Genomic DNA, 18,131 nt, shown 5'->3' with positions numbered 1-18,131 from the left:
GTCTGTCACAAGGTTCTACTCCTGCTACAAAGTCATTGTTCTGAGCCTTGGTCCCTGACTCCTGGTTAGGCTGCACCAAGCTTGCTCATCTGTCCCTGGGCTTGAAGGTGCCAAACCGTCCTCTCTTCCGCAGGTCCTCCCTACCTCTTCCCCTACCAAGGGCCCCCAGCCCAGTGCTAGGCCCGAAAGCGTGATTAAGGTACTCTGCGCTAAAGGTGGAGTGTCCGTTTCCAGATCCATTTGGGCAATCTGTGTCTTTTGAGGGACATTCTGTATAGTAACCCTAGATAGGGGCAGTCTTCTTGTTTCTTCATGGAATCATACTGGTCCTCCTTAAAAATCTCCCATCCACCCGCCCACTTATCCATCCATCCATCCATCCATCCACCCACCATTCCTTCCTCCTTCCACCCATCTAATGTGAGCTCCTGGTTGGAGCAAACCCCTGTTCTTGGCTGCAAAAAAGTCCGGGGGCTCTCAGGTCTCCTCCTACCAGTCTGACCATTTCGCCTCGGGATACTGGCTGGCCATGCCTCCTCCTCTGAGGCCCGTTCACTTTTCTGCACCCACATAGCTTCAATTAATGCTCGCGTGTGGATGACACCTGAGCTCTGCTGCTTAACTTGCTGTGTGGCCTTGGGCAGGTTACCTGGACGCCATCTCACCATCCTCATTTGGTAAAATGGGAATAATAACATACTTACCTCAGAGGCTGCTCTGAAAGACGAACTGAAATAATGCACGTCAAGTACTTGGCACGTTGGCTAGAGTTAATTCCTTGCTGAAATACCACCACTACCACCACTGCTGTTAGTATCACCGTGTCACCGCCGCTGTCTTTTCTGCCCTGGGGCACTGCGTCCGTCATGTAGGGACACTAGGGACAAAGTGAAACGAGAGGCCAAGTTTTTCTCTGGTGAGACTCAGTCAAATCCAGTGTGCTTGGGGTTGATGATGCAAGCATCAGAGGGCAGTTTTGAACTGACGGCAATTGAGGGATGGCAGCTGGGAAGCCTTCATGGGAGGGGGTGAGTCCAAGTGAGAACTTGGACCCAAATTGACGAGAAGCATCAGCTTTGACGCAGACTGAATTGGAAAGGCCTTTGGCCTCTGTCCAGTCAAGAGAATTTTCATTTGGGGGCCAGATATTTCTCAGGGGTTGGGGGGGGGAAGGGTGCAGTTAATGCTGAGGGTCCTCAAACCCATATGCACACCCGGGATTGCCTGCAGGCTCATTTAATGCAATGTATGTTATCTAACATGATGCCCAAGTGTTTTTAGATGTGTTAGAGTTAGCTGTCTAAAATGTACATTCACTTTAGAAACATTACTGGAGGGGCGCCTGGGTGGCTCGGTTGGTTAAGTGTCTGCCTGTGGCTCATGTCATGATCCCAGGGTCCTGGAATCGAGTCCTGTGTCAGGCTTCCTGCTCAGTGGGGAACCTGCTTCTCCCTCTCCCTCTGCCTGCCTCTCTCCCTGCTTGTGCTCTCTCTCTCTCTGTCAAATAAATAAATAAAATCTTAAAAAAAAAAAGAAACATTACTGGAAGTTGTGGTCCTCTGTTGGCCTTTAGATATTGGATACTAAAATTACTACTGCTACTAGGTGGGTTGTCTGTAGAATGTTTTGATGTTAAAAAGGGTTCCCAAACTTGAAAAAGTCAGGATCTATAGATTTTGCCTGGTAAAACGAGAAAGTCGATACTAGCAGCATTCTAGCTCATGTATTATAGCTGTAGGCTTTTAGCTGCAAGTGACAGACAGACATATGGCTTTAGAATAAAGAGATCTATCTCCCGAGATTAGAAGTCTAGAGGTCGGGTGATCCTAGGGTTGGTTAGCTCAGCAGCTCAGTGACCTAGTCAAGGACCTGGTTCTTCCTATTTTTCACCGTACCATCCTTTACATGTCAGCTTCTCTCTTTCATGGTGAGCAAATGGCTGCAGCAGCTCCAGGCATCACATCATTACATTAATGCCCAGAAGTATTTGTTCCTAGACTCTGTTCTGTCTGTAAGGTTGGAACGTACATGTGGTAGCCAGTGGAAAACTCTGAAGTAATCGCCTCTGAGGGCTGTTCACCTGCCACTCTGTGGTCAAGAGAATAGATGCCTCCTGAACAGCTGGTCCCAGGAGCAGGAAGGTCTGGGAAGTGGAGTGATAGAAACTGTGCCCATATCTGTGTCCCCAGCAGCTTCGGCCTGGTCAGCCCCCAGTGGTGCTCTGGGGAGACACTGGCATAAGTACCCAAGAGAAAATGGAGAACCAGACAGGCATGGGCTCCTCCCACTCTCATTCATTCATTTATTCATTAATCCCGGTAGTACTTTCCCAGGGCAGCTATCACAAAATTCCACAGACTGGGTGGCTTAAACAACAGAAATTTATTTTCTTCTAGTTTTGGAGGCTGTGAGTCCAGGGTCAAACTGTTGGCAGGTTTGGTTTCTTCTGAGGTCTCTCTCCTTGGCTTGCAGATGGTCACCTTCTCTTTGTGTTCTCATGTGGTCTCTCTGTGTGTCCACATCTCTTCTTGTAAGGCCTCCAGTCATGCTGGGTTAAGGCCCGCCTTGCCAGTTCATTTACGCGAGTTCTCTCTTTAAAGACCCTGTCTGCAAACACCATCACATTCTGAAGGATAGGGCTTCAGTATGTGAATTTTGGGGGACACTGTTCAGCTGATAACAACCCCAGTTATCCACTGAGTGCCAGAAGGTGCCAGGTACTGTCCTAGGCACCAGGGGCGTGGATGTGAGTAAAATCCACGTGACAAAAATTGTGTCCATGTGACAAAAATCCTTGCCCATATAGAGCTTAACCTGGGGGTAGGGGTGTGGTTGTCCTCAGTTACTATTTCTGGCTCCTATTCAGGACCATCTAACATAATATGGTTTCAACTCCTTCGTCTCTTAGATTCCTTTAAATTCATGTCCTGGGGGTGCCTGGGTGGCTCAGATGGTTAAGCATCTGCCTTTGGCTCAGGTCATGATCCCAGGGTCCGGGGATCGAGTCCCACATTGGGCTCCCTGCTCCTTGGGAGCCTGCTTCTCCCTCTGCTTCTCTCTCTCTCTCCCCCCCCCTCTCTCCCTCTGCCTCTCATGAATAAATAAATAAAATCTTAAAAAAAAATAAATTCATGTCCTGGAGTCTTTCCTTCATCAGAGACAAAGCCCAGGGTTGGAAGAAACACCTTGTGGTCTAGCGAACAGGCATGAGGGAGAGAAGACATTGTTTCCAGTTGGGAAGGACTTTTTAAAGGATCAGAGAATGGAATTGAGCCCAGGGGCCAAGGAGGGTGAGAAGACGTGTCTCTTGGGTTCAGATGGTGGCTGGGAAAAGGGCTCGGGGATCATTGCTTTCAATCAGGCTCAGGGCACAGGTGCTCTGCTCCTGGGGAAGCTTGTTTCTGGAAGCAGGCCACCCCTACACTGGGGAGCTGCCATCCTGTGAGTGCAAGCAGGGCTCCCCGAGACAGGACTTGCCCTGCAGTATCTTCACCAGCAGAGGCTGGGGGTGAGGAGTCGCCTCCCCATGCACGATTTGGATTTTAGTTGCCAGCTAAAATACAGGATGCCCTGTTAAATTTGAATATCAGTCAAACGGCCAGTACTTTTTTTAGTATAAGTCTTTCTCATTATTTGAATTTCCAAAAAGCAACATTTGTGACCGAGTTACGATAAAAAATTTGTTGTGGACCTGAAATTCAAACTTAACTGGGCATCCTGAATTTTTATTTGCTGACTCTGGCAACCCCAGCTCTAGGAGTTCCCAGATTAACAGAGCTGGTGAGGTGTAGGAGGGCAGAAGGATAAGGAGCATCCTCTATCATTTGTTGTTTTAAAAACTTGACAAGGGAATATTGTACTCACTTCTAGTTCACCCTGCGGACCCTCTCTTCGCACCTGAGACTGTCATTTGCCTTTTTTGCACTAAGAAACATCACAAAGAAGTCATAGCCTAGCGACTGAGGACAGGCTCCGTGTCCTCTGGCTGTCCGCTTCCTGCCCAGGGCTGGAAGGAGGTGGGGGGTGGGCTCAGCTCTGGTGAGAACTTGCGCTGATTCTTTCCATCTGCCTCCCTTCTCTGTTGCATTGGAGCAGCAGGCCATGCCGAATCCCTGGACCCCCATCTAGCCTTGCTTTCTCTCTTAGACAGAGGGGTGTCTCTGCCGTGCCGAGGGTGGCTAGAAATGCACAGGGTTTTCTCGTAGCCCTTGGACTACCCGTCTCCTCCTGACATCCCTTCCCCTTCGCTGAGGACCGTCTGCCCTTGCCGCTGCCGAACCATTGCATGTCAGACAGTGATCAAGAAGCGACCATTCGTGTTTTCCTCCTGGATTCCTTTTAGGTTTTTTTTTTTTCAAGGTCTTGTTCCTAGCAATGCTTTTAAGTTGGGGGTCAGCAGGCTTTTTTCTGGAAAAGGCCAGATAGTAAGTATTTTGGACTTCACGGGCCCCATAGTCTCTGCGCCACTGCTCAGCTCTGCAGTGGTAACGTGCCTGTAGCCATAGACGGCAGACACTATGCAAACCAACGGACATGTTCCAATATAATTTTTTTATGGACACTGAGATGTGAGTGCTATGTCATTTGTTGTTGTTGTTGTTGTTATTATTATTTTTAGGTAGGCTCCACGCCCAGTGTGGTGCCCAGTGTGGGGCTCGAACTCACCACCAGGAGATCAAGACCTGAGCTGGGATCAAGAATCAGATGCTTCACCGGACTGAGCCACTCAGGCGCCCTGTCATTTATTATTATTTTGATTTTTATTTTTTTATTATTTTTTTTTATTTTAACCATTTCAAAATGTAAAGACCGTTCTTAGCTCCTGGGTCATACAAAAAGAGATGGTGGGTCAAAATGGGCCTGTCCGCTCTCGTTGGGCAACTCTGTTCCAAGTCAGCAGCAGAGTGCTCAGCTCCCTACTTGGGAGTCGGATGGCTTCTTGCCCTAGAGTCACAGCCTCTCTCGCTTCTGGGTGACCAACCGGGTTGGGATCTGAAGCAGGATCTTTCAGCTCTCTCCAGTGCAGGTACAGACCCACATCCCATAGTTGGCTTTACTGAATGGTTTCTGAGTGAATTTGTAAATCTTTAGGGAATGAGCCATTGCCAGTCAAGTCTGCCCATATGATCAGTATTATATTGAATGCAGTTTATAGTGATCATAGGCTACAATATCAGGAGTAATTTTGAGCTAATAAATAAGTAAGCAGCAGAACTGAATATGGGACAATTATAGGTCTCTGTGATCGTGCTGCCTTCCATATCCAGCTATGTGTGTACCTTTGGTATTATGTTTCCAAATGGAAAGATCAGATTAGGTTTGACTTTCTGTCACCAGATGGGGTCTGGTGGCACCTGCAGCATGGGTCAGGAGGCAGGGCCTTTCATCCCTGGGTGTCCTGACTGATGGAGGTTTCGTGTTTTATGGATGTAAGATGTGCTGGGTGAGGTGGACAATGGAATTACACTTTCCGCAGAAATCACTCCTGGCCCGAGAATCAAGTTTGCACGTGTGCCCTGTAGCACTCATTCTTGCCGAATGCTGGGCGATGGGGTGGTTATTAGGTTATGTCAAAGTGGTGCTTGCCTTAATACACGATCCTCCAGCAGTAACCCAATAACGGGAGGTGGATGGGGGGAGGTGACCTGCATGTTTCTGAAAGTTGGAAGCATCTGGAAGTCAAGGAGGCTTTGTGTGGTATTACCAGTGAGCTGGGAGGGTTCTGTACCTCACCTCTCACCCCAAGTCCATGGCAGGCTTGAATGCACTAACATGGGGATGTCTTTCGAGGCAGTGAGCAGCATCTGGACTCACATCGCCTGGCTCCTGTCTAACCACTGGTTTCCAGCTCGTTGCTTTTGGGCAAATTACTTAACCTTGCTGTTTCCAGAATTGTACGGTATGGGCATTAATAGGCGTTCCTGCCTCGTAGGGCTGTTGTAAGAGTAAAATGAGTTAATGTATATAAAGTGTTTAGAACCATGCCTGGCTCATAGGCATCTTTATTGAGATATAGGAGGAAGAAGTGGCTTTCTTTTCCCCCTAACCTCATGCTGTGTGAGGTAGGGTAAGTACGGCTCTGGTAGTCACAGCTCAAAATAAGCTCACAACCGTACCGTCTCCTCCCACTATCTCTCATACAGAGCTGCCTGAACATACCTGGGAAAGATAAATCCTTGTGCTTCATGGATGATGCTTGGCCCCGGCATGACCCAAGGCTGAGATGCTGCACCTGTCACCTGTTGGCTGTGGGGACAGATTCCTCACCTCTCCGGGTTTGAAACAGAGATAAGCAGGCATCCCCACCCCCCACCCCCCCACAGAACTGTCTTGGGTCATCAAAGAAGAGGAAAGTGGAAGTGATTTACGCTGCACGGTTCCTCTTCAGAGGGAAGGAACGGGTGCTGTTACCACCCTCTTCCTCACTGTCCTTGTGGAGCCTCTGGCGTTCCCCACCCCCCCAAGCTCTTGTGGGTCAGAGGCTTTGGTGTCAGGTTTGTAGAGTCATGTGGTTCTTCTGCAAAGATTTTGATGTTCTCCCACTTCCTTTTCGGGTAGCATTATCAACATAATTCACATGTGGAGTTGTGTAAGGATAACATTTTGATTTTGTGTAGGGGTATTTTTGAATCCTGTTTCTTTTCCTTTTTTTCCCTCTAAATTACACTCTCATCTTATCCCCGTAGGGTTCTCAAGTAGAGTCGAAGGCCAGCCAGTAGTCAGACGCTTTTCTACGTTTGTTTTATTGCGATCCAGGCTTTTTTAAAACAGACATTTCATCAAATCCCATTATCCTCTGCACTAATGTTACCTTATGTAAGTATCTTCCTCTATCTGAATTTGGGTTGAGTAGTATGAATTTTACTTCCATAGGCTTTACACGTATCATTATGTTCAATTAAGGGCAGCTCTCTAACTTTTAAGAGTTTGAAAGCTTTGCCCTGGGGCGTTCTTGGGAGTCCGAGGACGTTCTTGGGGGTTCTGAACGTCTTCTGAACAGCCACCTCTGAGTTGTGTGGTTGCTTTCTGAGATTTTCAGGGCTGGGGACAGCTACTTCCTGGCCTGGATCATCCCGCGCTTCCTCCTCAGGGTCTCTCCAAGAGCAGCAAACCCGTGTTTGCTGACTCTGAACAGAGTAAAATGAGAGCAGTCTGGGGAGTGATGAAGATGTCTGGGGGTCTTCAACTCTGTCTGGAGGAGGAGGAGGAGGGGCTGCGTGGCACATTCTGAAGGATGTCCTTGTCGCCCAGTGGGATGTGAGGAGAGTGTCAGCAGATACCACTCACATTAACGAGGGTAAGACATTACCCCACAAGCTCCCTGAGAGGGAGATACCACTGCTGAGGCAGCCTCAGGCCTTGCTGAGGGCAGGCTGTGGTAGCTTCCAGCCACGCTGCGTACCCGTCAAGCTCTCAGACCCTGTGGTACGCTGCTCATTCCAGATGGCTTCCCAGCACATCTCCTCTCCTCTCCCACTTCCACTTTTTTGGCTCAAAGTTCAGGCCAGGCACAAGGATTCTTTTGCGCTGAAAAGAACAAGCAGTGCTGAGATAAATCTTAGCAACCTTTTCAGAATTGCATCTGGGAGAAGCTCTGGGTTGGATACGGTAGGGTGGGGTATTGGTTTAAACTGCAAAGAGCTTGACCAGCTCTACCAGTCTTGAGCTAAGAGCTCTGAGACTCTGTGACTTGAAAATTATGCCTTGGGAAATAAACAGAGGATAGAGGCTCCCCAAAGAGGCGAGGGCACGCCAGGAGGGAGGAACGCGTGCCAGGTAGCATTGCCTACAGTGGAAATTCGAACCCTTCCGCTTCGCAAGCCCAGGGTGTTTTGGTGGATGGAATAGGCTGTGGTTTCCATAATCTGAAAACTCCTCAAGGCATGACTGAGTTTTTGCATTTCCAGAGCCTGTTGCTCCATGAGTGGTTACTGAAGCAGTTTGAATTATGGATTTCTCTTCTTTGACTGGAAAGGATCTTTGAAGTCTCACTTCTTCATTTTGCAGGGGCCCAGACAGGCTAAGTAGCCTTCCAGACCTCAGGCAGCTATTGGCTGAGGTGGAGCTCCAACCCCAGGTTCTCCTCCTAGTGAGGGGCATTTCTCATCATATCATGGTGCTCTCCTAATTAAATCCTAGGCAATGTCTATGGCCTGCTTAATTTCTAATTAGATGACTTTATGGATCAATTTGCATTTAATGTTAAATCTAATGTGGAAATCATTAAAAAGTTAGATCCCTGGGGAGAGGAATAGGTACTAACTCCATGCCTATTAAAAATGACAAGTCTCTGCCCTGTGTTAATATGTGAAGCTTTTTATGCGGAATGGGAAAACGTTGGTAGAGAATGCAGACCCTCCAGGTGGTCTTTGTGCTTGTGAATTGGGGAAACATGTCATGTTCAGATCAGATTTTACAGGGCCCGTGCTAGCTGTTCCAACAGGAATCCCTTTCTGCGCCTTTACCGTGTGCCCGCCCTGTGTTAGGTCCGTTCAGGGATTGTCCTATTTAGTCCTCAGAACAGCTCCACGAGGGAAGCTTTTTACTATTCCGCTTTCCAGTGGAGGACGCTGAGGCTCGAGAGATGAAAGTCTTGAGGTCAGCAAATGGTAAAGGCAGGACTTGAATCCAGGCCAGCTTGATTTCAGAGTCAGCCTTTGAGTTGCCTGTGACGTGGCCCCCCTGGGGGTGCTCAGCGATTCTACCCGACAGAATGCTGCAGGGCTCGGAGGGTGATGTCCATCTGTCTGTTGGATTCTGAAGTGTCTGCAGCTGCTGGTGATTTGGGGGCATTGTGGGTGCTGCCGTTACTGCTTGAAGGCAGAGAGATGGCAGAGAGACGATCACCCGGGACTATCCAAAGAGGCACTTGCTAGCAAGGGCCACCCCCTGTGCACACCTTGGCTGAGACCAGCCTGGCGCCTCCTCTGGAAGCACCTGCGATCTTTGTGTGGCTTTCCTTGGGACTGTGGCTCCTTGAAGGGACATTATTTTAGACTTACAGTTCTTTCATTCTCTGGTGTTCTGTGTTTGACTATCCTCTACTTAGACCGTAAAGAATAAGGTTTTGAATCCCGTGTCTCTTCCTTACTGCCGGTGTCTTAGGGCAAACCATTTAGTCCTAGTTCCTTGTTACTAGTCTACTTGATGTAGTTGTGAGGTTTCCTTGAGGACGCGTGAGTGTGGAAGCACTGGGCCCGGGGCACGGTGTGCACTCGGTTGAGAAGCTGCCTATTTCCTGCTCCTTGTAGGAACGGCATCCATTTATGAGCGAGACGACTGGATCTGGGAGCATTCACCTGTTTTTTTTTTTTTTTTTTTTGTCTGCCTCTTGCTGGTGCCTGCTGTTCATTTCCTCAACTACTGTCTACGAGTTCACAGGACCCCAGGCCCGATTTGAGTGGCTGGGGCCGCAGTGGCACTGCGCAGAACCAGAGGGAGGATCTACACCCACCCCCTGTGTCAGGGAGCTTACACAGTGTGGGCAAACAGATACTAAATACAGTGGGATGCAGACACTACATACTACCTGCTTATTTATTCATTCACTCATTTTTTCAGCAAGCATGTCAAACACTTAACTGTGTTTCCAGCATTATGCTAAACACAGGGCGTGTGAAATCGGATACTATCTGGTTGCTCAGGAATTGTTTTGCCAGAAAAAAATGTGTCTGAGAAACACAGGTCACTCTCTTGTGTTCTATCTAACACTTTAACTTTGAGGTTAAGTGCTCTTTGAGCAAGTATAGGCTTCTAAATGTTTTTTTCCCCCACATCCAGCAGATTTTCTTTTTCGTCTTAGGGGGAGATGGACATTTGAATTTGGGTGTTTGGACTTGGCAGGTGTTTGCATGATTCTTAGACTGATATTCTCAATTATCCCCATGCCTAAAGAATTGCCTGGGCGCCTGGTGAAATTCACATTCAGGTACTCCAGTCCCGGATACTCTGATTCGCTAGGTTTGGGTTGGGGCTTTAACCTGCAGTGCAGGTGCGTTGATCTATGAACAGGTGCAGGTGGTCAGATTCACAGCTTCACAGATTCACAGGGGCTCACCCTCCGAGCCCTGCAGCATTCTGTCGGGTAGAATCGCTGAGCACTTACCTGAAAGTAAGTGTTCGTCTCTTTGTTTTATTGAGGAGACTATTTCCCAGAGAAGGAAGGTACCTTGGAATTAGAGACCACAGTAGAGAAGATGGGCCAGGGCTTTCGAGCAAAGTAGTCTGGAGGCTCATCCTCTGTCTGTCATCTGGTAGTGTCAGACAGCCTTGGATCGGTCGTGTGGCTTCTCTGAGCATCCCTCTCCTGGTCAGCCTGCCTTGCCGGCTGAGCGATGTGATTGGAGAGCCCCAGGCAGAGCACAGGATATGGAGACTCTGTATTGTCCCATGCCCAAAACTAGCATTTTGGTTTCCCAGATTCCTCATTCATCCTTTGAGTCCGAGTTGAGCTGCATATACACCCCGTGATTTCTCTTTATTTCACAAAATAAAATGCTGTAACCACAATAAAGGAAATGAAACAAAAGAAAAAAGTTCACCCATAAGCTCACCATCCTAACACAACTGTTTTCGTTTTTCTTTCAGCCCTTGTCTGAATGCAGGCATACTTCTATATAGCTGTAATCATATGTAGACCCAATTTTGTATTCTGCTCTTTTCAGTAAACCTTAAGCAAATGTTTTCCAAATGGTTACAGAGTCTTCAAGATGATTTTTAATGGTCTTATAATGTATCATCTCACAGACTGAATTTATTTAACCATTCATCTATTACTGGACATTTAGATTTTTTCCCCCTATGGTTTTGTGCTATTATAAATAATACTTGGAGATATGGCTTCATCCTTATTGTAGATTATTTCCTTAGGGTGAATTCCCAAGAGCAAGATTTCTGGGTTAAAGGGCACATGTTTTTGGCTCTTGTAGGCTATTGCTACATTGCTGTCCAGGAGGGCTGTAGCAGTTCACAGAGCAGTGCCACAAGGTGCCAGTTTTTCAGCAACTTGGCCTGCGGTATCTACTGTCATTTTCACAAAGGTCTGGCTTAGTGGTGCTTCATTGTTTCATTGGAATTTCTTCAGTTAGAGTATAGCTTTATTACTATTTTTTAAGATTTTGTTTAATTTGTTTCGTTATAGGCCAGGCCTCGCTGTTTGAGCTCAGATTTTCTGCTTAGAATTTTTCAGATTCTTGAATTTTACAGTTAAAAAAAACCAAACCAAATGAACACAAAGCAAACCTAGAGCCTAGCTGTATTAACGAATACTTGGGACGTATTTTACGGTTGGATTAGCTGTTCGTGATTGAACTTCCTTGCAGGTCACCAGGTAAGGGGGTGCTATTTGGAGAGTAGAGGGGTTTTTCCTCTTCTCGGAGTGTGCTTTGCTCTTTCCCTCCAGCACCCCCCGCATCCTGACCCCCTCCTCCCCTGGAAGCACTGGTTTTGTCTCTTTGGAGATAAAACATGAAAGGATCAACTTTTCAGCCATGCCCCCTTCAGCATATAAAACGTAGGTTGCCTAAATTATGTAGTACTGAGCCCTTGTAAAGAAAATCACGGCATTGTAACAAGTTGCCTTTAACTGCTCTGCAGAAGCCAATGTCTCAGGATTGAAGAAAGGTGTGTTTGAGGGTGTAAGCTTGTGGTGAAGGGGAGTCCAACTTGTTTTTCAAGTTGGTCTTGAATAACTTTGTTCTTTCTGGAATGCTCACCATCCTCAGCATGACAGAGTTTGCTTGATGACAAACTCCTTCACTCTGGGCGCAGACCACGGCCACCCAACTGGTTTGTTCATTTGCCTGGGGTAAATGACTGCACCGCCCTCCCTTTGCAACAGCACCTGGGATTTGATGGGCGAGTCTTGTCCCCCAGGCACCCACCCTTACAGTGGCCCCTGAGGTCACCCCCACCTGCCAGGACTACAGTAGAACTAAAGGGCAAGACTCTTGCTCTCTTGGGCTGGAGACATGGTTTGTCAGGGTCCGGGCTCTCTCCTGGGGTGATGCTGCCTCAAATGGGCGGCAGCGTCTTCTTGGGGCAGGACCCAAGTGTATGTTCATAAGAGAATGGTTGCAGCTCTATTTCAGTTTAATTTGTTAATGAAACAAGACGGAGCGCATTTTCCCCTCCCGCACACCTCTTGGGCTGTTTGAGATGAGGCACAATTAATTTATTTGTACTGTCTGTGGAGGCGTATGCCAGCTAATGTGCAAGGGCTTTTATCTTTCTGTGTGTAATGAAGAGGGGCAGGCTGCTGGCAAATTGACAAGGATTACTGATGACTCATTCTCGGGCTGCAGAGTGCTTTCTTCTGAAATAATAAAATGCGTACACACACACATATGTGTGCGCGCACGTACATGCAGGCCTAGTTCCTGTTTGAAATAGGCATAACCAGTTCGGGAAAGTTCAGGGGGCTCCAAAACACTGCCGGAGAACGAGAGAAGAGGTGGACGAAGCCATTCCTCTGGCTCCCTGGCTTGGCCTGACTGAGGGCAGGACCCCTCGCTCAGTGGGGACCCTGCCCTTTTGAGACAGAAAGTTCCTATCTCATGCTCCAGTAGGCAGCCCTGCTCCTCAAGGAAGCTGGCCCTTCTGGGCTGCTTCCTGCCCGACATCCCTAGGCATCCCCCTTGGGGACTTGGCTTTGTGAAGCCGTGGATTCTGGGCCTGTTTGATGTTAGCCTGCAACTTCTCTCTGGTCTTGGCCCGAGTCCCCAGGCCTAGGCCCTGGCTGTGACTGTTAATGGTGGGTGACTCTGTCACTTGACTTTGACATGCTTCAGAAGAAACAGTTTACATAGGAGCTAACATCTCTTTGGCCCTGTAGAGTATATAAGGCGTTCTGGTGTTACAACAACTCTGAGCTGGTTATATTGTTATCCCCATTTTATGGATGTGGAGATCCAGGTGCATAGAGGTTAAATAACACGATGATCAAGCAGCTAGCTGGCAGAAAGGTAGTGGTGATGAAAACCAGGACTTTAGAGTTGAAAACCTGACCTTGTGATCTTTTTACGACATTGATTCATTAAGGACAAAATTGAAAATGTTCTTTGTAAGAAATAGATAACCGATCGGCCAGGGAAGGTATTTAAGAATTATATGAGAGAATATATGTATGTCTCTACTTCTGTGGAATAGCAGGAGGCTCCCAGGATACATTCAGAAGACCAGAAGGCAACTTACGTTGCCCCGTTTTGCAGAGCAAGAAACTCTGCAGTGTACCTAAGAAGTGTTCCCTCCGGTGTCAGATGGCTGGCCTGAGCTGGTTGTGCAGTGGAAGGCTAAACAGAATGGCTAGGGCCGCACGAATCATGGTTGACTTGCCGAGCTGGAAGGAAGCATGGGACTTCTACTTCAAGGAAGCTCTGGCCTGGAGAGAGAGAGAGGTTCTGGTAGGAGGAATACCATCCATTTATCCGACCATCCATCCATGCATCTGGCAAATGCTTGTCAAGCCTGTGCTGGGCTGGAAGATAAGGCGTGGGCTGTGAATGAGGCCGACACAGTCCTGTCTTCAAGGAACAGACAGTGGTGGAGAACACGGCCGAGCAGGCCCTCCAGTATGGCTGCTAGGGCTACGGCGTGTGAAGCCAGGGTGCCCGGCACGGGGGAGGGGTACACAGGACTGTTGAGGACATAGTCAGGGAAGGCTTTCTTGACGGAGCAGTACTTCCGGGGAGACTTGAAGGGTAGAACTGACTGTCCTTGAACACGGAACACTGGGCCTCCCCATTCTCAGGCCCAACAGCAGTCTGTGCCAGTAACAAGGCTCTGTGTGCTTGGAGACAGCAGGCGTGTGTAGGAAATGTGCACTTGAGGCCCTCATGGGGCAGCATGGTCGCCACCTGCCCCCTGTGCCGTTCAGCACTCGGCAGGTGGCATCTGAATTGAGATGGTCCCCGAAGCATATACACTGACCGCTGGCCTTCAAAGACTTAGTATGGAAGGAGAATGTACAATCTCATTAATGGTTTTTTAAATATTGATTACAGGTTGAAATCACATTTAGATATGTTGGGTTAATAAAGGAAGTTATTTATATTAATTTCACCAGTTCCTTTTTACCTTTTTTAATGAGTGACTCGAAAACATACCTTGATACGTGGCTTGAGTTCCTTCTCTGTTGGGCAGCGATGCTAGCTGCAAGGAGAGGCCTGGGAGGGGAAGTAGGTTGCTGCTGAGAACACAGATTTGGGGGGGGGGAAGTGGTGAGACTCAGGTCCCAGGGCATAATAGGGGGGCAGTCCTTAACCTCTCTGTACCTCCCTGCCCTTCTTCCTCACGTGGCCCTGACAGCTGGGGAGACAGTGAAGTCAGAATGCCCGTGGAAAGCACATCTCACTTTGAGCTGGGGCTCTCCTTGTGAAGAGACAGGTTAGGATGGAGACGGTGTATACCATACAGTATACTGATAGTTTAAAAGATTAAAAAAATTTGGCCGATTGCAGAATAAGAGGCTGGTGTGTGGGAAATGCATTCTGTACACAATGGATTACAGACTGGGGGTGGATCTGTGTGAGATGTCGTGGATGAGAAAATTCCATTTCCATCGCCCTTGGCTTGCTCGGCCCCAGGAATTCCCTCACCCCTCACACGGGAGTTTCCCTCCAGGCTTTCATAGTCCTTGTTTCGTCTCGAAAGGCCATTAAGGGCTCTCCCATTTCTTTCTTTTTTATCTTCCGGTACTTAGTACAGATTCGGCCCCTCCTGCACCCCCATCCAAAAGTAGAGTGTTTCTGTGAATTTTTTTGTAAGCAGAAATGGCACAAAGCAGAGTATTCCCCGATTTCCGAAAGTTCACGTTTTGCTACTTTGCTTTTAGGAAAGACATCAATATCTGTTTTCTCCTACCAAGCAAAAGAAATCCGAAGAGGATTTTCACTTTTACGAGAAGAACCGTTCCTGTTCTCAGTAGATCTTTCATAAGAGCGAAGTGGCATAACTTGAACTTTGGGAAGGTAGGGGATACCTGTATTGTAATCTTAAAACTCAGCACTCATTAAATGCTTGTTGAACGCATTGACCTTCTGTCGCTATTTATGGAAACCTGCATGTGTCATGTATCTGCTGGGCTCCAGAGATGCTGTGTTGAGCAGAGCACAGCCCCTGCCCTCAAAATGCTCACCATTGGGAAGGAGACAGTTACCTGGCCGAGGGAGGGGACTGTGGGAGACGCGGCAAGCATTCCTAACTGCTAAATCCTGTGACTCAAAGGATGACTTGATGAGAGATAGCAAAGGCGGGAGCTCAGAGTCAGCTGTTAAGAGACAGCACACCTTCTTAGGATGCCCCTTTGGGCAGGGAAATCAAGGAGCTGAGTTTGCCTGGGATCCTACCAGCCTCTGCAGTTTCCAGCACTGTGACAGTGTTTGAGATTAATCTTGCACCCGTATATACATCAATGATGCTTTTCATTGTCCATTTACAGACCCCCAAAGATGGTGTAGAGCGTGTGGCGTGAACAACCGTCCTCCATCAGGAGTGACCCAGGCTAATTGCAAGGTTCTCTGAGGACCAGTGGGGCAGAGGCAGTTTGGCAGGGCCAAGCAGGGGGTATTTGAGGGGCATGAAGTAGCTCTGACCTGGCATAGGGGTGGCAGGCAGGCAGACGGTCAGTTCAGCAGGAGATAGCATCTGATACTCATCCCTTTGGGCTAGTCTTGTAATAGCCGCACATAAATAAGCTGCCTGCAGTGTGTTCCCAGAATGTCTCTGCAAAATGTCTTCGAGGGGATGTTTGACTTGCAAGCATGTGGCTGATAAAATAAATACATTTTAAAAATGTAAACCTCTCTGTGAGTCTCCTCTCTCCTCTGGGAAAAACAAGGCCCTTCTTTAACCTCTCTTCTTCCTAAGTGTAGAATTCCTGCCATGCTTTATAAGAAGAAATATTTTGGGAATGTAGCACCTGCAGAAATAAAAAAGGGGCTCTGCGCAGACCACTGGGCCGTGGCTATTGCGTGGGTGGCTTCTCGGTGGTTTGTGAGGAGATACCAGCCCTGACACCTGCAAAGCATTTGAGGCACTGGGCCAGGCTTGGAGGAGCTGGGATTCTGAGGGACTTGAGTAGTTGTTAGCTGAATTCTGTGGGCAGGCAGCTGTAATGGAAAATTCTCCCTGATACCGGAGGAGCCTTACCATGCAGTTACACCTGGTCAGAACAGAACTTGGCACCTAGACAGGTTTCTGGCATGATGTAGCAATTTCATATATAGTTGTTGAACAAGTGAGTGACTGGGTAAATGAGTAAACGAATGAGTGAGGTCTTTTTCTGGGCCTTGGAGCTCTTGTGGGATAAACCTGCCCCAGGTCTTCCCCTGGCTTCTTTATGGCTGCATGCTTGTTAGCGTGTGAATCACCTGGGGATCTTGTTAAAAGCGCAGCTTTTGATTGAGTGGATCTGGGACAGGCCCCTGAGAACCTGCCTATCCACCACATTCTGAGATGGTGCCAGTGGGGCAGGTCCACAGGCTACCCTTTAAGTAGCAGGGCTCAGTGAGAGTTCGGTCAAATCATCAGTACGTCTTTCAGGAGTGCCCAGCAGCACTAGGGATCGTGGTGGAAGGCAGAGGCTCTGATCCTCCCCTTAAAAAACCTGTAGTCATAGTGAAAAATCAAGACATCCTCAGACGCTGGAGAAAAAGCAATTCATTATTATACGCTATGGGATGAGAAGTGGTCAGGGGAAGCGGCAGGACTGGAGGGCCTTGCCGTGCAGATGCTGCTTGAGCCACAGTGCAGTAGGATCATACGGTCTTGGCATTAGAGTTGTGTCTGCTTCCGGTGGAGTGGGATGCCTATAGCTGGCCCTATCAGTTGGCCATCCAGCTTGAGCTTGACAGACGTGTCATCTTTCCTTTGTACAGGTAACACTTTATTGTTCACAAAGCGGTCCCACAGGCTTTTTCTTGAAATGTTGGCAGAACCTCTTGAGATCGTGTACATTTTACTGCCATTTGGCAGATGCGGAAACTGAGGCTTCTAGAGTTGAAGTGACTCGTTCGAGGCCCTGTTCTTCTTTCCAATGGTACCGCTGGGACCCGAACACTTTGATTCCCAGTTGAACATCCTTTTAACTGTACTCCACTTGGCCCTGACTTGGTGAGATAGCAGAGAGGTAGATCCTACAATCTTGGTTGAACACTTGAACCCATAGGAGAGAAATCGAGGCATTGTGCGTTCTGGAGCACCGATGGCTCTAGCATCCGTCAAGGAATTGGAGTATATAGATCAGAGGGAACCTTGAGGTCATTTAGGAGGAGTGAGCCCTGCACTTATGGAGGCTTCCCCTACAGTGCATTCCCAAAGAGCCTTAATGCCTCCTAGAGGCACATTTCTTTTGATGGGGAGCTCACTCTACAACAAAGGGCCATTTATTCCTCTAACATTGAGCTCAGACAGGGTCTCCTCAATCCTTACCCCCTCTCGTGCTGGAGCCAGAGAGCCAGAGCCTAATTGCTCTTTTCATATGCTAGCCCATTTAGATTTTCTTTTTTCATATCACATTTTTCAATATATGTTTATCATATATTGAAAATATATCACAGAAAATATGGAGAAGCAAAAGGAAAATTTAAACGTGTCGATAATCTCGCCACTCTTCGTGTTGTTGGCTTCACACTACATGGTCTTCCAGACAGGTGCTAACGCAGTTTTTGATGTGTATATATGTTGTTGTTTTTACAGAACGAATAATATTTTGTGCATAATAATTTATGATTTTCTTTGTCTTGTAAATAGAATTTTATTACTGTCTTTCCTACCAATAAATATTTGACATTGCAGTTTGGGAACATGTCGTAATGAGATATGTGATTTATTCCCTCTGGAAATGGGATGGTCAAGCCCAAGACTAGTTTGAAGGTGCCTCTCGTGGCCCCCTAAGATATTCATTCCCCAGCCTCCTCATCTTCATCCCACTTGGGATGTGGCTTCACACTTCTGACTGATCTCTGAAATGTGCTCACTTGTGACCATTCATCCCTCTACAGTCTCTGGTGTCCAGATTTGAAATCTCTATTTTCTTACTCTGAATGCAGCATTTCTAATCAGGGCAGCCTGATACTGCATTAGCTTTTATAGCAGCCCTCATCACACTGAGTCATTGAGCTTGTGGGCAAAAC

General features: G+C 47.8%; 1 protein-coding gene across 1 annotated transcript in view; it reads left to right on the top strand.

Annotated features, from left to right (window-relative positions):
• Positions 1 to 18,131, top strand: part of TEAD1 (TEA domain transcription factor 1) — a 228,616-nt gene that overhangs the window by 15,227 nt on the left and 195,258 nt on the right. The window lies entirely within an intron of this gene.

The sequence above is a fragment of the Eumetopias jubatus genome, unplaced genomic scaffold, assembly GCF_037043125.1.
Source record: "Eumetopias jubatus isolate StellerSeaLion01/CBP00866 unplaced genomic scaffold, mEumJub1_p1.0 scaffold_13, whole genome shotgun sequence".
Classification (NCBI taxonomy): domain Eukaryota; kingdom Metazoa; phylum Chordata; class Mammalia; order Carnivora; family Otariidae; genus Eumetopias; species Eumetopias jubatus.
Note: the sequence above shows the minus strand (reverse complement) of the source record. Positions and strands in the feature narration are given on the sequence as shown.